The sequence below is a fragment of the Dromiciops gliroides genome, chromosome 3 (assembly GCF_019393635.1).
Source record: "Dromiciops gliroides isolate mDroGli1 chromosome 3, mDroGli1.pri, whole genome shotgun sequence".
NCBI classification, from domain to species: domain Eukaryota; kingdom Metazoa; phylum Chordata; class Mammalia; order Microbiotheria; family Microbiotheriidae; genus Dromiciops; species Dromiciops gliroides.
The window spans coordinates 205,119,349-205,142,255 of NC_057863.1; the positions used below are offsets into that span (position 1 = coordinate 205,119,349).

Below are 22,907 nucleotides of genomic sequence, written 5' to 3' on the forward strand. Positions count from 1 at the left end.
AAACTCTTTCTACCAGCAATACACATTTAGAATTCCAGTCCCCCCCACACACATCCAATCCATTGTCAATTCTTATTCATTTACCTCCACTCCATCTTCAGATGTCATTCCCTTGCAACTTTCACAGTTGCCTCATCACTTTTAGAACCCATGCTGAACCCATGTACTAAGTAGTCATTCTGCTTTCAACCTCTATCCCATCCAATCCAAACTCTGCAAGGCTGCAGAACCAATATTCCTAAAATCCAGGTCTAGTTGTGTCATGTCCCTACTCAAGAAGCTACCCTGTCTGTAAAATAAAATGTAAACTATTCAACATTCAAAGTCTTTTACAATCTGTGTCCAGTCTATGTACAAGCTTACTTCACATTATTCCCTCTTACATACTCTATGTTGCAGCTAACTGGCCTGCTAGGAAAACTTCATCTTCTATATTACACATGCAAATAGCCTGAGAATCAAAATCCAGATTTCAAAAGCATGGAAGGAGAAAATAGGGTCTTATTTACAAGGTAGTAGATTCTGGGAGAAGAAGGAATAGTCAAAAAGGTAACACTGGTGCCAGGGGCTGGGGGACAAGCTTCAGTGGCAACAGGCCAAATAGTTGCACAAAAGACTCATTAAATATATAACTGCACATAAGTTAGTAATAAAAACAAAAACAAAATCATTTTTCCACACATTCTGTCCCTAGTTGCTAAAGCCTGATGTGTGTCCCTTCCTCATTTCTAATCCTTAAAGGCCCTAACTTCACCTTCAAGATTCAGTTCAACAAGGGGCAGCTAGGAGGCGCAGTGGATAGAGCACCAGCCCTGGAGTCAGGAGGACCTGAGTTCAAATACTACCTCAGACACTTGACACTTACTAGCTGTGTGACCCTGGGCAAGTCACTTAACCCCAATTGCCTCACCAAAAAAAAAAAAAAAAAAAAAAAGATTTAGTTCAACAGCCCTCTTCTAAACAAGGTATTTCCTGATGCCCTCAATTATTAGTGTTATCTTTATGTAACTACTTTATATATATATATATATACTTGTATTGACTTTGTAAACATGAAATGAAGCTATGAGTTTATATTCAACTCTTCAATGACTAAGGGACATACCAAAGAGTCTCCTTTAACCCTAACTCCCCCATTCCAGGCTATGCAATAACAGGCACTGTAATATACTTGTCACTTCTTTTACCTAAGCATTTTCTGTATCCAGATTTTAACTCAACTATGTAGAAGTCAGGCATTAGCTGTAAGTACACAAAATTTCAATTAGAACAGAGAGATATATCTCTTTAAAACAGAAATTTACCTAACTGGGGGCTCTGAGCTACTGTGATTATATCAGTAACTTTCCATCTGCTGTAAACTCCAAAAACTACCAGAGAATGGAACCCTATCAACTTGAGGGCTATTCTATTTTTCCCTAGGATAAAAACAAACTAATTTTAAAAAAGAAGGGGGATGTTGTCTGTGTAAATAGCAGAAAGGAAGAAGAAAAGAAGAGAAGGTGATAATAAAAGATTATACCCTAACCTATTTCCCAAGGAAGAGATTCAGTTCCAGCTCTTTCTAGAACAGAGGAGCAAACCAAAATGATGGAGTGTATTAGCCAACCAAATCTATCCTCCATGATGACACATAAGTGTTGCACAGCTGGTACTGGTAATACATTAAGACCATTATTATTGAATGGTGGAAAGTTCAATGATCTTAGAGTTAGGTTTGAATTCTAGCTCTCCTATTTAACATCTGTGTAACCTTAGTCAAAATATTTGATCTTCCTAAGGTTCAGTTTTCTCATCTGTAAAAGAGACATAATAAAACTTGCACTATCTGTCATAGAATTGCTGTAATGTAAGCAAACATATTTTAAATGTTAAAATGATATATAAACGTAAGGTATTATTTCTCAATATTAATAATAATACTGATTTCCTTAGGCAAATAGATTCTCTAGTATGGAGAGTCACAAGATATCAAGAATCTTGAAACTAGTAAAACATAACACAAAGCTATGATTTACTAAGTTTTTGTTATAAGGGCTAGGACTTATTAAAACAGAAGTTATTTAGGAAGTATGTAGTTTTAAGGGTTGAGGAAAGAGTGAGGGTATGGGTTAGGTACTTAAGATTACATGAAGAGATCAAATTTATGGTGTCAGAATGAAATAAGCAGAGCGTATCCTACACAAACCATCCCTCATTTTATACATGCAGATTAAACTAAAAAGTTCAGATCCAGCTCTCAAAGTCATAAGAGGAGAAAATAAGATTTTTTTTTTTTTACAAGGCAGTATCTTCTGGGGAAAGAGAGAGTAGTACAAAAGGGACAACTGTTACCAGGATCTGGGAAACAAGCTTCAGTGACAACAGGCTTAAAGGTTGTACAAAAGATTGATTAAATGTGTAGCTGCACATCCGTCTGTAGGGAAAGAAGGAGATAAGATGGAAAGGTGTCCAGCAAAAAGCACTTCCACCCCAGGGATAGAGCTGATGGTAGAGACTGCTAATGGGTTGTGGAAGAAGGTACTTTGTAAAATGTGCATCCTCTCTATCTGCAAAGAGGGAACAAAGATGAGAAACCTTGCCTAGGTTTGAAGGAGAGAGGATGTTGTGATTTCATGTGCCCAGAGATGTCTCACAAGAACAAATTCAGGTTTCAGGATTAAACACTGATCATATTCTAGTACTGTTTGCCCACCTCAGTTTTCTTCACTCCCTTTTTTCTCCTCTTTCCACTCTACTTTTCAGCACTACACTTTTCTTCTTATAAATTGATACCCTCACAGACTTGAGGAATAGATTGACTCTGACCTAACAACAGATCAAAGGAGTTAGAGCTGGACAGAAACTAAGATCTTCTAGCTCAGATCTCACAGTCTATAGGCTAGGAAACTGAGGCCCAGGAGGTATCAAGTAAAGTGCCCAAGGTCACAGGTAGGAAGTAGCAAAACTGAGATTCAAATTCACGGTTTGTGACTTTGAATGTATCTTGACCCCTTAGACCACACTGCCTGCCTCTATCTCTCAACTCCTACTACAGAACTTGACCTCTCCAATTCCTTTTGACTCCCCTGCCCGACACCCAGGGAAGAAGATACACTTTCACTCAAAAAGCCGCCTGGGAATGAGATTCAAATGTTAATCAAAGCCTTCCTCGGTCCCTATTTTCTCCTAAAGACTGTCATTTCCAGATTCCACAAGCAGCTAAGAGCCTGGGCATCTTTCTTAAGTTATAGACAGTCTCTCTCTATTCCCACCACCCCCACCCTCACGGGCCAGCAGTACAAATGGAGGGAAGGAGTATTAGCAAGAAGAAGGGTGGGGAGGAGTGAAAGCAGCCACAGAAAAGGGAGGACAGGAGAGAAGAGGAAGCCTGAGGGGTGGGGGGGTGGGGGGATTGAAATCGTCGCCTCTCTGCCTGCAGGACTCCGCCCCTGAAGCCAGTGCCCCAAGTATCCCTTGCCTCCTTAGCTCCAAGTCCACTGGGGGAAGAAAGCGATCCGCTCTCCAGCAGCAGCAGCAGAGGCAGCAGCTGCGGTGGCAGCTGCAGTTAAGGGCCATCCCCCTTGCCTGCCTGGCATTTTCCAACTCCCACCCCGTCACAGTTCGCCTCTCAAGTCCTCTGCGGGACCTTTCCCGACGCGAAATTTCCTGCTCAGGAGGCTCCAAGCTAACTCCGCGGCGGGGCGTTCGGGAGAAGCACAGGGCAGGTGAGAACGCGCAACTGGGGCTGTGGGAGAACAGGTGGGGAGGGCAGGCTTTCTCCAAGACTAACGAAGCGCTTCCAGGGTTCAGGAGCCTTCTTTTCTCATTGCCCACCCCCCTCAGCCGAGCTCCCCAATCGCATCCACTTGGAAAGTCCTGGAGCACATATGTGTCTACAGGCTAAGTGGCTGCGACATTGCCGGGACACTGGGGCCTTAGGGACTTGGGGGAGGGGAAGGAAAGGGGACTGGAGAGGAGACGGGAAAGGGGAGGAACGTGGAGAAGAGTATACATCTCTGCCTGCCATTACAATCAAGGCTCCTGGGTATCTATCCTCAGGATACCAGCACAGATAATGAGTGGCTACTAAAGGATTCTCGAGGGACCAGAGGGAGGGCAAAGTAGTTAAAGGGATGGGAGTGGAAGGAGGGTCACCGGAGAGGAATATAGTCACTTGCTGTAGTTTGGGGGGGGGGGGAGGCTTAAAGTAGTCAAAATTAGTTTAGCACACACAGGTAAGAAAGAACTACTTAGATAAAAGGGTTTGGTCGGGATAGAGCCAGTCACTAAAATAGTAAAGCCCAGATACCTTCCCTGGAAGCTGCAAATATAGCTGCCTAACAACCCCCCCCCCGCCCCATATTTGTGTGCGTGCGTGTGTGTGTGTGTGTGTGTGTGTGTGTGTGTTGGGGGGGGCGGCTTGGATCAGAGAGAGATTGCAAGTCTGGAAAATGAGAGCAGTAGTTTCACTAGGAAGAGGGGGGCGGGGGGCGGCGGCTTGCAGGAGGTGGGGTGATGCTCTGGAAACACGGAATTAGCCTGATGAGGACATTGAAGATCCTAGAACCGAAAAGTTGTTGGGCTTGAGAGAGGAATGAGATGGATGAGGAGTGGAAATTGGTGAAGCATTTAGGGTTGTTTTTGAGATGCATCAGTATCAGTTTGATGTACCTAGCATTATCTTTACCTAAAAGAGAAAGTGGCTCTAGTACTGTGGTGCTAGAGCCCTGGCTGGGAAAGACCTAAACTTCCTCTGGCTGTACGATATTCCACATGATTTATTTTCTGTTTCCCTGCCTTGGAAAGTGCTTGTCTGGAATCTTTGAAAATAGGGCATTTTTGTTATACGTGGGTGCTATCAACTATTTTTTTTCTAGATTTAATGTGTTAGATTTGTGTCATGTTGAACTTTTTTGACAGGCGTTCTCATGGAGGAAACTAGAAAAGGCACATATGAAACAATCAATAAACATTTATTAAGCACCTCCTATGTGGCACACACTGTGCTAAACATTGGGGATACAAAAAGAGGCAAAAAACAGTGCAAGGGAGTTTCATTATTTTGCTTAATGTTAAATTTAAAACTAGTTTAAAATTATTGAGTATTTTAATATTGGAAGATAAATTGGATTTCAAACTTCTGCTTGTGAGAGGAAGCAAAATATGCTATATTGTGAACCTAACAGCAAGGAGGAAGGGAGTGGGGGATAAGGAAGATGCTGTAAACAAAGGAAATTTGTTGAACAGAATGAAGTTAAGGGTTTTTGACCTTCTTTCTCTCTCCTTCCCAATGCAGTTTCTCCTTCTGATCCCACCCCAGGCATCCAGTTTTATTTCTATTATAGCAATTGTCTTTTTCATCAGTTCCCAATGACACCAATACTAGCTTTGTATTGCAAGGTCAACCTTGAAATACAAGGTTGTTATCCTTGTTCATCCATGCTAACATAATTTCAGATCCAGATTACTTTGTAAACCAGTTGTCTTTCACTAACAGACTAAGATGCCTATTAAAAAATAAATAAATAAAAAGGTATCCTGCCTACTACTAACTGAGTTACCAGATTTCAAGAGATTTGTTTTGTTTTCACCCAAGGACTTATATTCAGCCCTTCCCCTGAATGTACTTCTAATCTGCAGTATTAGCTTGTGCAAATGAAGAATGAAAGACAGAAAGGTATTTGAAAGGGTGTAGGCTTACATTAGATCCAGCAGGTTGTCTACCCCTCCACCATGCCCCTTTTTTACTGATGCACAGGAATGTTTGAATTGTTGCCATTAAAACTTGTTTTTTAAAAATAGGGTGGCTTTTTACTCACCTTTCCCATCAGTCTAAGTGTGTAGATAATAGACTGTAACATCCTTTAATGTATGTAATATTGATTGGCAGACAGTTGAGACCATTAGGAAGCTGCTAATCCTCAGTAGCATGTTTTAAGACACCACTGTTTTTGTTGTTGCTTTGAAATAAAAATTATCATTTTTTAAATCAAATTACCCAAAATTCCTGTGAGTTTTTATTTGAAAACTAGGAACAGTTGTGGGGTTTTTTTAATGTCACTTTCAATGAAAGAATCTGATCTTGTGTGTATGTGTATGTTTTGTAATTGCTATTGAACTCCCACATCAAGTCTGTAAAAGACACATCTTACTCTACTCTTGAATGCAAATAGATTTTTGGGGGAAAAATAAGATGGACAGGATCACATATGGTATACTATCTCACACCTTTTCATTTAAAGACTTTAAAAAGTCAATGGTGGGGGCAGCTAGGTGGCACAGTGGATAAAGCACCGGCCCTGGATTCAGGAGGACCCGAGTCCAAATTCGGCCTCAGACACTTGACACTTACTAGCTGTGTGACCCTAGGCAAGTCACATTGACCTGCAAAAAAAAAAAAAAGTCAATGGTGGCTAAGAAAACCTTTATTACTTTTTGGAGCATGGGCCTACAGTGAATCTACCCTCAATCCCAAATGTGAGAGGAGAGAAAGAAAAGAAAATGAAAGAAGTTGTGAGGCCTTTAGTTTCCCATTTGATCAGCCTTAACCTAGGCAAAAACAGGAAATATCCTTTCCTGTTTCCAAAACGAAAATATCTGGAGACCTGAATTAGCAGGTTACCTCTACTTGACAAGAACTAACCAGAAAGTATAGGTGTGAATTTAAATTGGTAGTCATTGTGACATGAAATCCACTTAAATAATAAATGATTATGTCTAGTACTGAAATCAAACTCCTAAGTGAAGGAAAAGGTGTCTTTAATTGAGATAAATAGGGTCTCAATCCTGGGACACTGCTACACATCTGATGCGGGTGTCTACCAAAAAAAGTATCAGAAGGTTTTTCTGCATTCAGGAAAAAAGGCAGGGAAGGGGCCAGTGTGATATGAGGAGTGTAGCTTGGTCATGATAGGCAATCAGAGCAAGAAAACCCACTTGTTTACCTTCAAGATCCAATTTGCCCCAAGCCTTAAGTCACTTTTGGTGACTACAGTTAGCCCTAGCTAGTTCCATTTATGGGATAAACAGAGCTAAAGATTACCAGGGTGGACCCCAGCCCAACCTAACTGAGAGCAAGCTCCTCAAGAGCAAGAATTCAAGGATATTACTAGGACCCTTTAAAGGGAGGGACAGGGAATATTACATTTGATATTACCAATATTAAAAAGTTAACTTTCCTGTCAATAATAATATTATATGTAGATATGGATATATCTTCAGAATCATTGCCTTGTCTTCTGTATATTTTTATTCTATTTATTCTTCAAGTGTCTGGCACATCCTAAGAACTTAATGAATACTTGTTGCTTTGTTGATTTCTGATTCCTCCCCTTCCAAGTTCAGAATGACTGACTTTTAACATTAGTTTGTATTTACTTTGTATGTGTTCTCTATGAGAGGAATCATGATGTAGTGGATGGAGTTGATCTTCAATACCTGGGTTCAAGCCCCTCTGACACAAACTGCCTTTGTGATTCTGGGCAAAGCATTTAACCTTTCAATGCTCTTTAATGCTCTTTGCTTTTAGAAGTTGCAGGGAAGGTTGCTAACTGACATTGGTAAAGCCCTTTTTCATTTTTTTAATCTGGGAGAAACCCCAAACCAACAAAATCATAGGCTAAGCTGTTAACCCCATGTATTTTTGTATATACCTTGTTCTGGGGCAGCCAGGTGATGAAGTGGATAGAGTGCCATGTTTGGAGTTAGGAAATTTCATCTTCCTAAATTCAAATCTGGCCTCAGACACTCACTAGCTGTGTTACCCATGACAAGTCACTTAGCACTGTTTACCTCAGTTTCCTCATCTGTAAAATGAGCTACTCTGTTATCTTTGCCAAAAACAAACAAAAAACAACAACAACAACAACAAAAATGTGGTCATGAAGAGTCAACCATGACTAAATAACAAAACTCTTTATATGTCTTTCTGTTGTTTCCCCTCCTGATGTCATGGTCTTCTTCGCAAATAAAGGACAAACAATAATAAAACTTTGTCATAATTAAATTTCATTTTGTGACTTTGTACTAGAGTTCCACTCTGTCAAGATCCTTCTGAATCTTGATGCTGTATTAGCTATCCCATCTAGTTTTGTGTCCTCTGAAAATCTGATGAGAATGCATTATAACTTTTAACTTTTTATATTACTAACTTGTATGAAATCCTACAGCATGGCACTAGACCCTCTTGTTTGAGACTAACCACTCTTTGGGTATGGTTGTTGAGCCAACTATGAATGCTCTTAACCACTGTATTATCCAGTCCATATTTCCCTGTCTTGTTCTAACTGAGATCATGAATGATGAAGTGCCTAACAGAAATCTAGATATGTTATTTGTGTGTGTGTGTGTGTGTGTGTGTGTGTGTGTGTGTGTGTATTATTTCAATAGCAATGGTTCTCACCTTATAGACCAGGACCCAATTAAAGTTGTTATAAAAGATTTTCAAATCCATATTAGTCATTCAGTCATGTCTGACTCTTTGTGACACCATGGACCATAGCATGCCAGGCCCTTCTAGCCTCCCCTATCTCTCAAAGTCTGTCCAAGTTCCATTGTTTCCATGACACTATCTATACATCTTATTTTTTAACCATACCCTTTTCCTTTTGCCTTTGATCCTTCCCAACATTAGGGTCTCTTTGTGACCCCATTTGGGGTTTTCTTGGCAGAGATACTAAAGTTGTTTTACCATTTCCTTCTCTAGTTCATTTTACAGATGAGAAAACTGAGACAAACAGGGTTAATTGACTTGCCCCAGGTCATACAACTAGTAAGTGTTTAAGATCAAATTTAAACTCAGGAAGAGGAGTCTTCCTGACTCCAGTCCTGGCACTCTGTGCCACCTAGCTGCCCCTTCAAATTCATAAAAAAGCAAACATATCTTCTATAGACTAAACAGATACGTACACACATGTGGGTTATTTTCACTTGTATGAAGATAGTTAGGATTAATGAAATATGAATTAATTTAAAAGTCTTACTGAATCCATAATGGTTTGTTGTTGTTGTTGTTGTTTTGCAGGGCAATGAGGGTTGAGTAACTTGTCCAGGGTCACAAGGCTAGTAAGTGTCAAGTGTGTGAGGCTGGATTTGAACTCAGGTCCTCCTGAATCCAGGGCTGGTGCTTTATCCACTACACCACCTAGCTGCCCACCATAATATTTTTTTGTTATCTGTTTCTTCAATCTATAGATAATAATATAAAAACTACTTTTGGTGGGAGTCTGTTTTTTTCTTTTTTGACATTTGCATTCCTCATGCTAGAAAAGGGGCAGAAATTACTTGTCTGTGATATTGGTTAGTTTGGCATGATTCTTCCTTGTAGACAGATCCCTTTCCTCAAAGAGAAGTCCAGGATTTCCAAGAATAGGAAGAGTTTACTATTTTTTTTTACTGCTTTTACTGAGTAGGATTTTGGCACTGAGTGTCAACAATGATGCTTCCTCTTCTCCCATCCTGAGTGAGTGTTCTTTGCCCTCTATTGGACCAGTTCCATAAGGTTCTGCCCCTCTGTTTCACTCCCTGCCATCTGCCTTCTCACACCCTTGCATCATCTGGGGGTTCGTTGGCTTCACAAAACCCATCTAAGACCAAGAGGCTTTTCCTCTAAACTACCTGACTCTTACTCAATTTACCCTAAGTTCTAGAATTGCACATTGTGGCTTTGGGTAAGAGAGAGGTGTGAGCAGCCTATAAACTGTCTGATTGCCCCTCTGTACTCTAGTTTATCTTTCCAAGTGCCTGCCAAAGGAATTCTATTAGCATTTATTTCATTGATATGAGTCTTTGGTATTCAGAAACGTACTATTAGAATGCAAATATCTAGGGAAGTCATCACACCTTTAACCTACTGATGTAGGGTTAAGATAGCAACCAGGAGAAGTCCCTCCAAGAATGTGGCACAAAATGGGCAAGAGGAGGAATTATAAATGCCAGATACTTGATAAGGCACTCTTACAGAGAAAAAAATCTCCTTCTTTACTGTTTTTCAGCGAGTAGCAATCCTGATCAGAAAAGAGTCTCCATAGATACCTCAGGACCAAAAAAAACCCCACTATATTGCATGGAGAAAAAACCATTCTTGCTCAAAGCAGAACCAGCTTTTTCTATACTTAATCATGTCTACTCATGTGCAATAATTTTTCTTTAAAATATTTTTATATATAATCTAAGTTCCTCTTGCTATAATTTCATTCCTCTCTTTGGAGGAGTTGGGGGGAAAGTAATTTTATCCATCTTCCATGAACCTCAAGAGAATCAACTAATATGTTTTAGCAGTTTCAGTAAAAAACAAAACAAAAATTAAAACCCCTTCATTTTGTAGTTTTTTTTTTACCAAAAAGAAAATCTGAACTCTTTGTTCACTTTTAAATTTTCCCTTTCTGTTTATGACTTAATTCCCCATTTAGAAATTTAATATGTTCTGCTTTCTTACCTCATTAACAGTGAAAACAAATAAGAATTTTATCTTGGAATAAAAGTATTACATAAGTATAGGACATGCCATTTATTGTAAGTCAGCGTTACTCTCATGTCCCCAGATGTTAAAGACCCTAACCATATTATTGAACAGTGATCATATTCTTTTTGGGCTGAAGTCTTAACAGTACATTGATTCTTCTAGGTCTCATGTTTTTGAAATGATTTAAAATAATTACTACTTGTAGGGCTCTTTCTTTTAATTACCATAACTAACATGATTTCTGGCATTAATAACAAGGTCATTTCAGGAAAAAAAAAGTTCTTAGTTTTTTTTAAAGGGTCACTCAGCATGATACAAGTAGGATAACTAATAGGGCAGTGATACATTTTCACGCTTCCTTGTTAGTTAATGTCTGAAATAATAACTACAAGACTTGGAAAAGAGTCATTTCAATATTCTCTTTGCATATTATCTAGTGCAGAGACAATGATGCGGCACTAATAATTCAAGGCATCTCTTTGACTGTTCTTTAGAATCCTGGCAACTATTCCTGACAAGCCAAGGACCCTTCATTCTTTCCATTTAATTTTAACTGAAATTAATACTTCAACATTTTTCTTCTTCTTGATTCTAGAACTTGGACCTTTTCTTTTCTAGGGGTATTTTAGGGGGGAAAGGTAGAAAGAAGGGATCAGAGCTTTATGCAGTAAGTAAAGACTTTTTGCAGAATTGGGGATCAGTTATTTCAGTCTCACTTAAGAACAACTCTAACACCTAAGCATCTCATCTCTTCTGGCCCTTGCTTTAGTTTTAGCTAAAGCCTTTTAGCAGTTGTTTTCTTTTCCCCTGGGGAAAGAAAAACAAAGCAGAAGAGTCAGTCAGGTACTTGAGGTACAGTCTCACATCTGACTATGAGAGCAGTGTCTGGGGGAGAGAAATCTCTTCATTCTTCATTTGCTGGAAGCCCAAGGGAAAGCTAGCATTTTCTGTGTCCTAATGAAAAAGCCATCTCAAAAAGAAGCCAACTCAACTCAATCATTATAGCCCACGAAGTGGGCAGATCTTCCTGACTCCATTGTCAGTCTGCCTTGAATTGTCTACTCACATGTGGACCCACAAGAAACAAATGGTTACACATGATCTTTAGAAAGGAACCATAACATATCTTCTTCCCCAAGGAACCAAAGTAGGCATGCCCAGCTCTCTAAGAGCTGTCCTAGTCCAGCAGGTTAGGGACTTGCCTAGTTGCCCCTATTATACAAGAAAACATCTTTAAAGAAATTAGGTTAAAGGATAGTTAATTTCCTTCTCTTTTTTTCAGTGTCCTAAAAATGAAAAAAAAAAACCTTTTGTTTACCTTTAGTTAACAAAGTTTAGTACCTCTTTTCGTAGACTGTCCCAATAAGCATATCTAAGGAAGAAGAAAAAGAAAATACTAAGATGGTGTGAATATTCATTAATGTCCCTACATGGCAGTAGATAATTTTATAGTCTTCAGCATTACATTTTAAAGATTCTGTGTAACAGAAGATAAATGATGGTATTCCAGTAAAAGAAAAGGTTCTAACAATAAAAGTATTTACTGAAACAATTCTAAAGTGACTGATAGGAAGTCCTACAACTGGTTATGAACTAGGAAGCTAATAGAAAAGGGTTGGAAGGTGAATCATGAAACCTTTAAATTTGAAATATGCCTGTGTTGTCCCAGTAGGTAAATGCCATAAGAATTTTATGTGGTAACATATAATGTATTAAGTGGTAAGACAACAAGAATATACAAGTACATATATATATATATATTACACATGTGGATAGTTTTATTGTATACATGCACACATGTACATCTCTACAGAACTTTAGAAATTTGTGCTGCAACTTTGTGTAAATATAATAGCTATTTTTTAAATTAATATAGGTAATTTCAAAAGTGTCTTACTTTTCTGTATCTCCCTCCAACATCCTTCTGTTGTCTTCTATACATTTAAATTTTTTTTTCCTATCACTGCCCCTCCACTCCACAAAAGTCTCCTCCCTGAAAAAAAAAAAAACAAAATAAATAAAAAGCCTCTTTTGTAACAAATGAGAATGGTCAAGCAAAACAAATCCACATATTGTCTGTATCTGAAAATGGTTGCTCTGAACCTCCAGTCTGTCACCTTCCTGGCAAGAGATGGGAAACATGATTCACTATTAGTCTTTTAGAGTAGTTATTGACAATTGTGTTCATCATAGTTGTTAAGTCTTTCACAACTGTTTTCCTTTATGATATTGTATTCATGATAAGAATTGTTCTCCTGATTTGGCTCAATTCACTGTGTATCAGTACATACATCTTCCCAGTTTTCTCTGAATAAATCCCTTTTGCCATTTCTTACAACACAATAATATTCCATTATTTCATATGCCATAACACACTACAGGGACAGGAATTTCTATCATTTTACAAGTGAGAAAACATAGGCTCAGTGAATTGACTAAGGTCAGAGGCTAGGTACAAGAGCTGAAAATAGAACCCAAGTCTACAAGTTCAATGCTCTTTCTGTATGAGTTTGATGTGATTTGCTCCTTATCTTCTTTCCTTTCTATGCTCTTCTGATCATAACTGGAAGAATCATAATAGCTTTTCACATATTTCTCTCCTTCCATCATCTTTGTTCTCCCCTGTAACACTAAATGCATTGAAGCCCTTGCTAAAATTCAGAATGCAGTACTCAATTTTTGTTTTTGTTTAATGCTTTACCTTCAATTATTTTATTCACATTACAATATGGTACCTTGTAAGAGTAACTCATTAACCTTTCTAGCCATTGACTGTATTAGGTTAGATTAGTTTGCAAGATTAGCTAGCTTGTGAATTGGGCCCACAAGCCATAAACAGGTAATTATGCATGACAAGAAGGGAAATTTTCTGGTACATCTGGTGCTATTCAGGTGAGTAGCTCTGGTTGCTATGACTGTGTAGGGTGACCTTGAGCTACTAGGAAGCACAAAATGACCATAAGTGTTTGAAGTTTTTAAACATTTTAAAGATGAGCATAACCATCTTCACAATTTGTTTTCCCTATCCCTGGTAGTTATTAAGAGCCTACTAGAACTCTTAAGGTTTTCTTTGAAATTTAAAACAAGATAATACAATTTTTAGAAAGCTATGAAGTGGGGGCAGCTAGGTGGCACAGTGGATAAAGCATTGGCCCTGGATTCAGGAGGACCTTAGTTCAAATCCAGCCTCAGATACTTGACACTTACGAGCTTTGTGACCCTGGGCAAGTCACTTAACCTTCATTGCCCTGTCCCCCTCCAGAAAAATAAAAAGTCAGCTTCTGACTGAATGACCAAGGTGGTTCTTCTCCACTGGCTCTAAGAAGGAGCTTCCTTTGAAGGGATTAGCATCTATTAAAGCACCACCCTTCCTTTAAAGACCAACTAAAGTTCTATGTTCTCTGTACTCCATAAAGCCTTCCTTGGCCCTGTCCAGGTGAAAGTAAGCCCTCCCTTCATAGCACTTTGCCTGAGTCTATTCCTTAAACTTATATCATTCTGTTTTGTTACTTAATTTCCCCCCATAATAGCAGCCATTTATGTGTATATCTATTTGTCACATTCTCATGTGATAGCTTGAATGGTGTGTGTACATATACACACATGTATATGTACATATATATATATATATAGAGAGAGAGAGAGAGAGAGAGACATACATATTTCCTAGAAATTCAACTCCATCCATTCCATTCAACAAACCTTTATTAAATAACTATCTAGGGTTATATCTAAATAGGTATGTGCACATAGACATATGCTTAAATGGGTATTGCATTTATACAGGTGCTATATAATATTGCCTATACAGGTATGTACACATGTACATACAAGTATGTGCACACATATGTGGTGGGTGATGTTTTCATTTTTGTCTTTGCATTCCCAGCACCCATCATTGTGTCTGGCCATCTAGCTCTGTATCCATATCTATGATTTGAAGGGATTAAAATATTGTAGTCCCACCCTTCTTTCAAGCCCTAACTAAAGTGTCATGTCCTCCATGAAGCCTATAATATGTCAAAAACACTATGTCTATTCCATATAGAATAGCTATAACCAAAAGAATATATTGTTAGCCTTGCAACAAATCCAATATTCTTCCTACTATAGCCATACTAAAGCCAAATTACACACAAATACACACCCAGAGGTTTGTGTGTGTATATATACACACACGATATCTACCCATGTATACAAGTCATATTTATGTGCATATACATGCACAAATATGTCTATGTATATACAAATATGTATTCACACACATGTGTATTATATTTATCTACACATATTTATATGTATACTTGTGCATATTGTTGTTGTTGTTCATCCTTCATTTTCTAAAAGGACCAGTGAGGTTTTGACTTGCGTGTAAATTAGATTTAAGGGAGACAAAGTTGCACAAAGTCATTAGCCTCACTCACTCTCCCTGACTCAGTAGCATGACAAAAGTGAAGACAACTGATGATGGCCCAGGTTGCAGTCGAGGGCCTTGATATCTTTAATGCCTGACCAACCTCTAAGTGCTCCACAGCACCTACTTCAGCCACCTTCATGGCTGTTGGAATGTTCCCATTCCACCTAGGAAAATTTTCGCATGCCTAGAGTAGATGCCCCCCTAAGTCACCAACAAGTCTGAATCCTATCACTTACCTTCAACCTGGTTTAGCCTGTCTGCCAGGATGTTTTACCAGGGTGCAGCTGCTGTTCATGCTACAGCTTCTTGGAACCACAAATGAGAGATAGATGAAGATGGATAAGAAATCCTGAAAAGGATTTGGAAAGACCTCACACCAGAGGTGCTAGTACTCCTTGAACAACCCATACACCTCACTTGAGCATACACACATGTATGTATATACATGAATATACATCTCGGAAATATGGACATAGAGTTAGATGATGAGATATAGTGATTGGTTTTATCATCTTAGGTTATAAGCTCAGGGGTAGGGTGTGGTATCTCTGTAATGTGCAACTCAATAAAGATGCATAAACAAAGTTGCATTGTTTTTAATAAATAAAATTGTTTTTCTGATAGTCTAGAATTGAGATTGGTAGTAGTGAAAAGTATGCAACAAGAGAATTCAGAGAACTGCTTCTTGATCTCTCCATTTGACAGTTCCTTGATTAGAGTGATATAAAGCTGGACTTTTTTTTTAATCATCCTTAAAAACCATAGTACTCAGGGGTGTTGAATTTGTTGCAAGGCTGAAAGTTTTTGTTTCTTTGTCATAGCTACAATATATAGAATATACATATTGCAAACTGTTACTTTCATTATTGAAATAAATGAGATGCATAGCTGTAATATAGCTTGACTTATATTGCCACTATCTTTTTTGTTTCCTTACTCTGAATGCTACAAAGGGAGTTTCAATTTTTAAAAAAAGAGAGAGTAAAGAAAACAAATGGTAAGATTTCTGAAAAGTTTGAAACGCTTTTAAAAAATCTCATCATTTGTTGGCTTTACAGATGCAGCCTCAACGCTATTACTTGGATTGCAGATGAAGCTTTGCTGTATAAAGCTAAGCACTGTCGAAACCAAAGGAGAAATCAAGACATTCTTTGTCAAAGATTAAATTCAAATCGTATATGTTCTATGGAAATTCACAGATAACCTTCAAAGATTGGTATTTAAGTGTCCTGGATTTCAAGGATGCCTCATTAATAAGAAGGAAAAATATAATCTCCATTTTACTAATAGGTGTTTTTATAATTTGTTCCTGATTACTGTAAAGAGTTACACATGAGCAGAGTGCCTTTGGTCTACCTGGTACTAGTATTTGTTCTGTGTGTATATATGTCTGCACCAGAGGAGCCTTTAGGAATGAGCACACCTGTTTGTTAAATTTACCAAAAATCTTAGATAAATATCCTTAAAATTATATATTAAAACAGAGGTCTAGGAGATGAAATAATAATAATAAAACAGTAATGTAAGTGAATAAACATCAAGATGATACACATGAATATATGCTATTAATATCTATGTTAAAAATTTTGAAATAATCTGTATAGAATGAAGAACCCTTCCCCAGCCCCTCTTAATTCCAGTGCCTTCACTCTGTTAATTATTTCCTATTTCTCCTGTTTATGGATATATGTGTGTGTGTGTATATATATGGAGAGAGAGAGAGAGAGAGAGAGAGAGAGAGAGAGAGAGAGAGAGAGATAATGTTGTCTCCTCCATTCAAATGTAAGCTCCTTAAGGGCAGGAATTGTCTTTTGCCTCTTTTTTGTATCCCCAGTAATTAACACATTACCTGAAATATACCAGGCACTTAATAAATGTTTATTGAGTAATTGATTGATAAGAATAGCATAGAATAGTAGAAACAGAAATTAAATTAAGAATGAAAACACTTGAGTTCAAGTTCTAACTAGGTGACCTTGAGCCTGGACCTCTGCTTGTCTCTTCTGATTTTGCATTTAAGGTTTTTTGCCTGAATGTAAGCAACTTAACAGCATCCCCAAGATGGACAGGTACAAGTTTGTAGGCAGCTTCATGGAGGAGGGGAAGACAAATGAGTAGAAAGATAAGTTCAACCCCTGTCTTGGTTTGACAAAAGACAAGGACCTCCTGAGAAAAAAAATTGAAAACTCCTAGGAATGTCTTAGTCCAAATACAGAACTTCTAAGTCAAAGAAAATATGCTGCAAGTAGGCAGAAAGATAGAATTCAAATATAAAGGAACCATAACAGAATCACAAATGTCTATGATGCAACTGCTTTAAAGGAAAGAAATTCTTGTAATATAATATTACAAAAGGCTTACAGGCAATCCTGAAAAAAAATGAATATTTCCTATTGGAAAAGAATAGATTTAAAGTAGCAGAGAGGACTTAAAAGCATTCCTGATATAAAGACCAGAGATAAGTAGAAACTTTGAGTTACAGACACTTAGGGACAATATCTTTAACAAAAGATAAATAAGAAAAAATAAAGACATGAGTGGAATTTTAGAAAAGTTAGATATGATAGCTCTTCAGCAAATATTGATGAGAAACAAATATAAAAAGCCAAATATTTCTCATATATATGTGGCACCTTTACAAAAAATGACCATATGATGGGGCATCAAAAACCTCATGAAAATGCAGAAAAACAAATATGTGTTTAGCACATCCTTTGCTGGGCAGACCACAAAAAATTATAATTAATAAATGTCATTTGAAGAAACAATTTAAACTTAAATGGAAACTAAATTTAATTCTAAAGCATTAGGGAATAAAAGAATGATCATAAAAATGATAGATCATTTCACATAAGAAAATGACAATAATGAGAAAATATAACAAAATTGTTGCAGTGCAGTTAAAGTAACCCTTAGGAGAAGTTTGATATTGCCTATTACTTTCATCAACAAACAGAAATATAGATCGATAAATTTGATGTATAACTAAAAAACCCAGAAAAACAACATTTTACATAAAATAGAAATTCCGAAAATCAAAATGAGATAAACAAAAAACACAAAATGAGTGATGGTTTTTTAAAAATAATCAATAGATATAAAATTAATTATTATAATTGCAAAGAAGAGAGGAAAACCATATTGCTGATACTTTAAATGATGAAGCATAATTCTGGGGAAAAATTAGAAGAAACAAAGAAAATAGTTTGCATAACCATATGTTAACAAAGCTGACAAATGGAGTGGATTAATATTTATATGATATAAAAACCCATATAGAAAATTTAAATGTGAAATAATTCATCCATAAAAAATAATTGAGCAATCCACAAAAGAACCCCTGGACCACACATACACATGCACATACATGTGTGTATGTGTATTTCCAGGATCAGAAGGATTATTTCATATGATTATATCAATACATGAGAGAAATTTTGACAAAGTATAATTCTCTTTATTTTCAAATAAATATTCAAATGCAAAGTCATAAAGTAATACAGAAACTCCCAATTTTTTAAAGGACCAGATGGATTTAAAAGTGAATTCTGAGAACCGTTCAAAGAATAATTGCTTCCAATATGACATAAGTTGTGGACAAAACAAGGAAAGACTTTACTCAAAAAATATCAACCTGATCAATAAATCAAGAAGATTTAAATCAGAGAAAATATATACCAATAACTCAAATTAATATTGATATAAAAATCTAATAAAATATCAGCAATGAGACTATAGAATATAAAAACATACAGTGACCAGAATAAATTTTATACTATTAATGCAAGGTTGATTTAATATTAATAATAACAAGAAATAACAATAGTAATTACATAGAAATACAGAGAATTAATTTGACCAAAACACCACTAATTTATGTTTTTAAAAAATTAAAGTATAGAAGTACATTTTTTCTTGACCATACTTAATACACACACACACACACACACACACACACACTGCCTGTATCATTACATTATCTATAATGGAAAAAATGTTAAAGCCCTTTCCAGCACAACCAGGGTAAAGCAAGCATGTGCATTGAGAGCACTGTTATTTGAATTTGTGCAAGACATACTGGCTATAACAATAAGAAAAATAAGTTGAGAATAATCATAGCCAAAAAGGAAACAAAATTATACTTTTTGTAGATATTATAGTTTAATTAGTGAACCCTAAGGATTCAGCTAAAATTAATTAAAACTTTAGTAAAGTAACAGGATATAAAATAAATTCACCAGAAAATCAGCTTTTTAAAAATTTTACCAACAAATCCAACAGGTAGGGATTAAAAATAAATTCCACTCAAAATACTACATACATAAAATTTCTAGGAGTCTAGCTATTAAAACACCCAAAGGATAAATATATAAATATGGATGTAAATAAGAATAAGTATATAAATATGACTACAACACACTATAGATATTATGACTATCATAAATAAATAGGAATATTAATTGCTCAAGGTTGGGTTGTACCAATATAAAGAATGACAATATTAAATTCATATTAAATTAATTCACAAATGCATCACCATATCAATATAACCATAGACTTATTCTAGATAGGAGTGGGCCAGTGATTCATTGATATAAGGAACTTCCAAATGATTAAAACTACCTGTACTAGTACTGGTTTAAACCTATTCTGAAACTTTGAGTCTAGATTATTGTCTAGAACATTGAATGGTTACATGACTTGTCCAGTCACAGATGTATGTATTGGGCTAAAGCTCAGCTCTTCCTGTCTTCTAAGCCAGCTCTCTCTCTATCCACTATGCTAGGTTGCCCCTCTTACTTTAAAGAACTAGACAACATATAGATTCTTTTCCTTTTCCGCTAATTATCTTTGGAAATAGACCAAGCAGTGGTATTGCTGCGTCAAAGGGTATTAGGCAAAAAAAAAAAAAAAAGAACCTATATGTTCTAAATTGTTTAAAACAGATTTCTTTGTTGAGGCAAAGATCTGGATATTGCAGGGAATGGCTGAACAAATTATAGTATATGATTGTGATAGAATACTATTGTCCAATAAGAAATTATAAGCTCAATGACTTTCGAAAAACATGAAATGACTTACACAAAATAATTGAGGAGTGAAATGAGCAAGACCAAGAGAACAATGTCAACAGTAATAGCAATATTGTTTTAAGAACAATTATGGGGCAGCTAGGTGGCACAGTGGATAAAGCACTGGCCCTGGATTCAGGAGAACATGAGTTCAAAATCCAGCCTCAGACACTTGATACTTACTAGCTGTGTGACCCTGGACAAGTCACTTAACCCTCATTGCTCAGCAAAAATATTTAAAAATTTTTTTAAAAAGAACAACTTTGAGTGAATAAATTATTTTGACTATCATAAAGTGCCAAATTAACTATAAAGGACATACAAAGAAAGATGCTATCTGCATCCACAGAAAGAACTGATAAGTAGAAGTATGTATAGAATAATTATATATATATATATATATATGTAAACACAAATCTATGCCTATTTGTGTCTAATGGTAGGCATCTCTAGGGCAGGTATTGGGGGGAGGGAAGAAAAAATAAATTTATATGATAATTTTGTTGTATATTTGAAAGGAATAGCAAGTTGCAAATATAGATTTGTATTTTCATATGCAATCATCTTTTTATTGTATTATGCTATGGAAATGCTTGTTTTATTCCAAAAATCAAAAATATTTTTTAAAAGCTAGAGAAAATAATAACAATTCATTTCGAAGAGAAGAAGTCTAGAATCTCAAGGGAAATAATGAGAGGGAAAAAGTAGGCGGGGAGAGGGGGCGGGGTAGGGTAACAGTCCCAGATCTCAAAATATAAATCTTCCAAACAATTTGCAACTAGTTTAAAAAGTTTATCTTCAGGATACATTAGGTATACAAGGCCCAGGAAGGAATTATTATAATAGTATAGTATTGAATAAATCCAAGCACTTACTATTATCCAAATAGTGAACATTCTGAGGAAAAAATAGGTTCTATTCAGATTACTACAGAAAATTTCTAAAAATCTAGCTCCTAATTCGCATCATATACCAATAAGTTCCACATGATCAAACATAAAAATTCATATCGTGAACAACATTAGGGAAGAGTTCTAGATGAAATAAGGAATTGAGAGAATCACAAAATAGAAAATAGAAAATTTTATAACAAAATTGGTGGGAGGATTACATATACACACACAAAAATCAATGCAGTTAGAACTAAAAGTGAAACAGTTAAGTAGAAAAAATAATTCCACCAAATTTCTCATAAAAGTAGTGTGTGTGCATGTGTAAAAAAATAATAAAATACATAAGAATATAGTTTCAGCTATCAAAATGAGCTTTTAACATGTATCTGACAAACTCCATTGATTCTCTATTATTTCCAGGATAAATTTAACACCCTCATTTAGCTTTTAAAACCCTTCATAACATGACCCTTTCCAGTCTTTTTATATTACACCCCATCACCTTATCACTCTGTGACTTGGTGACGCTGGCTTTCTTATTGTTTCTTGCACAAGATACTCCATTTCCTGACTGAACATTTTTACTGATAATTAACCCATGTCTGGAATTCTTTCCCTCTTCATCTCTGCCTCCTGGCTTTCCCAATCCCCCATAATATTAGTGTCTTTACTCAAGGATTATCTCCAATTGTTTCTTGTTATATTTCTTTGTATCCCAGGTACTTAGCAGAGAGACTAACATACAAAAGATAATTAATAAATGCTGGTTGATTTGATTTGTTAATAGAAAAAGAACCACTCCCCCAACAGACAAGTGGTCAAAGGATAATTTGATCAACTAAAATCTTATCATCACATGAAGATTGACTCAGCTTTTGATGCAGAGCACAGGCCCAGCTCCTTCAGTTGCTTCTTCCCTCTGAATAGAAGGTTAGAGAGCAGAACAATAAACATTTCCCAAAGCCTTCCTTTATTGGGGGCTCAGAACTTTCCAGATAACTCTCCATTCCCCAAACCAAATACTCTCCCTCCCTTATAGCTTCCTTGTAGGACAACTAGGTGGCACAGTGGATAGGGTTCCAGCCTTGAGTCAAGAAGACTGAATCTGGCCTCAGATATTTACTAGTTATGTGACCCTGTGCAAGTCATTTAACTCTATTTGTCTCAGTTTCTTCATATGTCAAATGAGTTGGAGAAGGAAATGGCAAATCACTCCAGTATCTTTGCCAAGAAAATCTGAAATGAGGTCACGAAGAGTCAGGCAGAAATAAAAATTTCATGAACCTACACACATGTATTTTTTTCCCCATTAGATTGAAAGCTCCTTGAGGGCAGGGACTTTCTTTTTATTATTATTATCCAATGACTATATCATTGTAAAGACAATAGTCAAAGACTAAATAATTGATCAATGCAAATACCAATCATTATTCCAAAAGATTGATGATGGATAAATCATGTCTTTTACCTCTTGGCATAGAAATGATATACTAGAGGTAGAGAAGGATTCAGATGGGTTGGGGTTTTTTTTTTGCTTGACTATATGCGTGTGTTATAATGGAGCACTTTAATATTTTTAGAGGGCAACAGTATAAGAACTAGAGTAGTAGTGATGCTCCCCAAAAAGGAAGAAAAGACCTTCAGTGAATAATGAAGAAAAAAATACACAGAAGTGAACAGGCTGAAGTACCAAAGAGTGAATAAACACGCATGTTTTATACTAATAAATTCTTTCTGGGCTTGACCAGAACACAGAAAAGGCGATATCTCTGTACAAACTGAGATCCAAAATAAATCAGATAGTTTCCCTTTTCTCTATTAAAAATGACATGAATAGCCAAATGCTTGGATTTTTCTACATAAAACAAACTTTGATATACCATGTATCTTGCTTTTTCTAGTATTAGAATGAACACAAGAACATAAAATATTCTCTACTGAGCTAATAGTTCATTCGAACAATTCCAAAATAACTAAATACTACTTTAAAATAAATTGTTAAATATATAAATTGATATTCAATTGAAACAACATTTACATTTGCATGTAGGTTTATTTGTATGTATATGTATGTATACTAT

At 36.3% G+C, this 22,907-nt stretch overlaps 1 protein-coding gene across 1 annotated transcript in view; it reads left to right on the forward strand.

The window, feature by feature from the left end:
- The first annotated feature begins 3,436 nt into the window (after positions 1–3,436).
- HTR1F (5-hydroxytryptamine receptor 1F) overlaps positions 3,437–22,907 on the forward strand; it is a 170,999-nt gene continuing 151,528 nt past the window's right edge. The window contains exon 1 of the mRNA XM_043997130.1: positions 3,437–3,707. The gene's annotated coding sequence lies outside the window, so the exon portion shown is untranslated. The remainder of the gene's footprint in view (positions 3,708–22,907) is intronic.